We start from the raw sequence: 3,781 nt of genomic DNA, 5'->3' as shown, positions 1-3,781 counted from the left end.
ATAATATGGGTATATGTCTTTTATCGGAATAATTTAAATGACAGAATATATTTTTATTTACAGGATGGTGTACATTATACTATATGTAATATATATGCTCTATATTATAATGGATCAAAGAGGTTGAACACATGTACAGTAGATTAAAAGGAGATCATCTATCTATGTGGCACCTAGAAAGAGAGAGAAAAAAAGGACATAACCAATGCAATGTGAAGGAAATACATTTTATTACCACCTCATTCTCCTCCAAAATACAAAAAAAACATATTTACAATACACATACTGTATATGACTGCTGTATACTGACCTCTGTATACACAACTACACAACTCATGTCATACAGTATAGTTTCTGTAGTCATACAGTATAGTTTCTGTAGCTTTCCTATAATTTGTCAGTGTGTCTTTTGGTGGGTTCTGTATATTTAAAAAGAATCCAGAACATTTAAGGGATGTAATCAGTCACCTGCACCAAGAACTAAGTTATATTGCAGGCGGCACCTTTGACTCTTAGTCTACGTAACATATATATTGTTTGATCCATCATTAAGGCTATGTGCACACGATGCAGAAATGCTCAGGATTTTTTCCTGAGCGTTTCTGCATCTCCCTGGCAGAAAAAAACAAATGCGGATTGTACATGCGTTTTCCTGCCAGGGACATGCGGAAATGGAGCGGTTACCCACTGACATTTCCGCATGCGGATTGACAAGCGCTTTCCAAGCGATTAGCATCACTTGGAAAGTGCTTGTGACAACTAGGTCACACTATATAAATCCATGCAAACAGCATGGATTTATATAGTGTGACCCGAGAGAGTGGTAAAAATAAAAAAATAAATGTATACTTACCCTCCGATGGCCCCCGGTGTCCCGCTCACTCCGTTCTCCCTTGCCCGCAACAGTGAATTGAAAGATCTGCCGACGTCAGCGTCACGTGACCCGTCACATGACTCTGACGTCAGCGCAGGTCCTTCAACTCACTGCAAAGTGCCGGGAACCAAGCAGGAGCGGTGCGCGGGCCGACAGAAGGTAAGTATACATTTATTTTTTATTTTATTCTTTTTTATAGATTTTTTAATGGTACCCGGGTCCGGAGGAGAGTCTCCTCTCCTCTACACCCGGGTACCATCCGCACATTAGAACGCTTAGATTACGCATCTACATATACAGTGATGCGTAATCCATGCGTTCTAATGCAAGTCAATGGCGGCGAAAACGCAGCGCTTCCGCAAAATAATTGGTAGTGCTGCGTTTTTTTCCGCAATGATAATCCGCAGCGGAAATTTCCGCAGCATGTGCACAGCACATGCGGATTATCATTGGGGAACATTGCTGCGCTTCTACCATGCGTTTTTAACGCGTTTCCGCAGCTGCAAAAACTCTACGGAAACGCATTAAAAACGCATCGTGTGCACACAGCCTTATTCCTAAAGCATCTCTTACCAAAGCACAGGGATATAGATTATTACTGCTAAATAATAGTATTGCAGATTGTAACAGGAATGCAACAATGTAGCAATTTTACAAATATCGAAATATATGAAACCTGTACAGAAATTCAGCATATAAAAGTATCTGACTCCCTCTTATGTGTGAAATTCACATATGTTTTATGTTAACACATTGTGAATAATGTCATGATACTACTATGTTGTTGTAAATTGTCTAAGCCTGGTTTCACACGTCGTTATTACCGACTATGCATCTCTTCATGTGAACTCAACAGCCTTATAGACATAGGTGAGGGTGTTAAGAGAATCTGTCACAAGGTGTTTGCCATATAATATGAGAGCAGCATGATATAGAGACAGAGACCCTGATTTTAGGGATGTGTCATTTTCTGGGATGCTTGCTGTAGGTTTGATAACAATTCCAATTTTATCAGCAGAAGATTATCACTAGAGGACTAGTGAACCTGCTGCCAGGTAGTCCTCCATATTCATGAGCTCTGTATAACCCCACCCCCACCATTGATTGGCAGTTTTCTGTCTATGCACAGTATACACCGAAATAAGCCAATCAGAGTTGTGGGCGGGGTTATGTAGGGTTCAGCATTCAGAGAACTGGTAGATCTGCAGCAGATAAAACAGTGATTTTAGCTTTGCCCCTAAACCATGCTGTTTTCAGGTGGAATAGCAAAGGTGATAGATTCCCTTTAAGTTCAGGTCAGGAGACCTTCAGCCGGTCTAGACATAACATTCTGTAATAAATAAAAAAAAAAACAGAATATAGAAATGAACTAGAATATATGATACTTTTTTGTTGCCATGTTGTAATAGATATAGTAAAAAATTATTAAATCAAATCTGAACAAATGTTTAATCCATTGGGACATCTAGTGCCCAGATCCAGGATTCAAAACACTTCTCTCGTAAGTAGATTCTTATACCATGCTCCACCCCCACTTGTTTTTTTCACACGTTCAGTTCCTTTGATCCTATAACTCTTTCCATCACTGGTGTGCTTTTATACAAAATGCTTTGATGCGCCTGACATATCGGGATCTCCTGGGTTTAGTGTATCCCTTATATGTTCACCAATGTGATTTTTCAGTGTTGTTATTGTACGTCAAACATACTGGACCTGACATTTGTGGCATTATATAAGCTATACTGCGGGTAGGACTACAATTGATGAATGATGTATAGCATTGTTTAGTGCAAAACAATGTAACTGTTCTTGTCTCCTTGCTGTATTTGCATAAGTTGCCTCATTAAAATTCATGCAGATGTCCGTGCAAATCTATCCGCGATGCACAGACTGGCTGCGGCTCTCCCAACCCACATGCCATAGCCTCATAGAAATATATGAAGTCGTCACGCTCGGGTTGGGAGAGCTGTGGCCAGTCCATACATTGCGGTCCGTGCTCGGACCATTTTGCACGAACATCTGAATGAGCCCTTAGTTTGTGACCAAGTACATTGCAATTTCTTGCACGATCTTGGCAATACCATATTCCTACAGTCCTCGCCTTTTAGCGGTCAATTGGCATCGTGAGCATAGAATAGTATCTAGGTATCAATCTGTAAATGCAATAGGGAGGGATTATTTTGTAATATTCCTGCCTATAAGTGGTAATAAATATAACTCCATAATTATCATATCTGCATTTCTGAAGCAGTTTTTCTCTCTGTTTAAATAAATACTGTTCTGTAGTTTTTTGGTTTGCCCTTCTTTTGCTATGTGTAAAGCCCCCATACACAGTAGATGACACCCAGCTGAATGATCATTTGCCCGACGGCTATCTTTCCTGACTAGCCCATACAAAAGAGACTTGGTTGAGTGTTCCTGTGTACTAGATGAGAGAGACGCTGCCAGAATCATCTTGCAGAGGCATTATCTCCTTTTCGAAAAGAATGTTCAGACAACTGAATACCAACTGCCCTTATGTCCCTCTGGATAATTTGTCAATGGAAAGCCGCAGGCTCCCATATATACTTTAGATGGTCGACTGTTCCAGCCGAAATTGGCAAGTTCGACCAACTTTTATGTAACGTGTTTGGGGCCTTAAGAGTGGTCAACAAATCTTCTACATATGTTCCTACATTGCATTTCCCTTCAGAGCTTTTCCCACTGAAATCCATTTAGGATATCATTGCGTAGCATAAATTTACATGCTGCAGAATTGAAATCCGCAACACTGGTGAATTGACACTGTAGACAATTTTTGCAGTGCGTGCATGAAATTTCTTAAAATCAAATGCACAATGGTAATACTGGAACATCTGCTGCATTTTCAATGTGTGGGAACGTACCCCTTATGTTTCCGTTTTCCGC

The sequence above is a fragment of the Phyllobates terribilis genome, unplaced genomic scaffold (assembly GCF_046119375.1).
Source record: "Phyllobates terribilis strain yellow unplaced genomic scaffold, ASM4611937v1 Scaffold_5__5_contigs__length_657084704, whole genome shotgun sequence".
Classification (NCBI taxonomy): domain Eukaryota; kingdom Metazoa; phylum Chordata; class Amphibia; order Anura; family Dendrobatidae; genus Phyllobates; species Phyllobates terribilis.
This window is presented reverse-complemented; position numbering follows the sequence as displayed.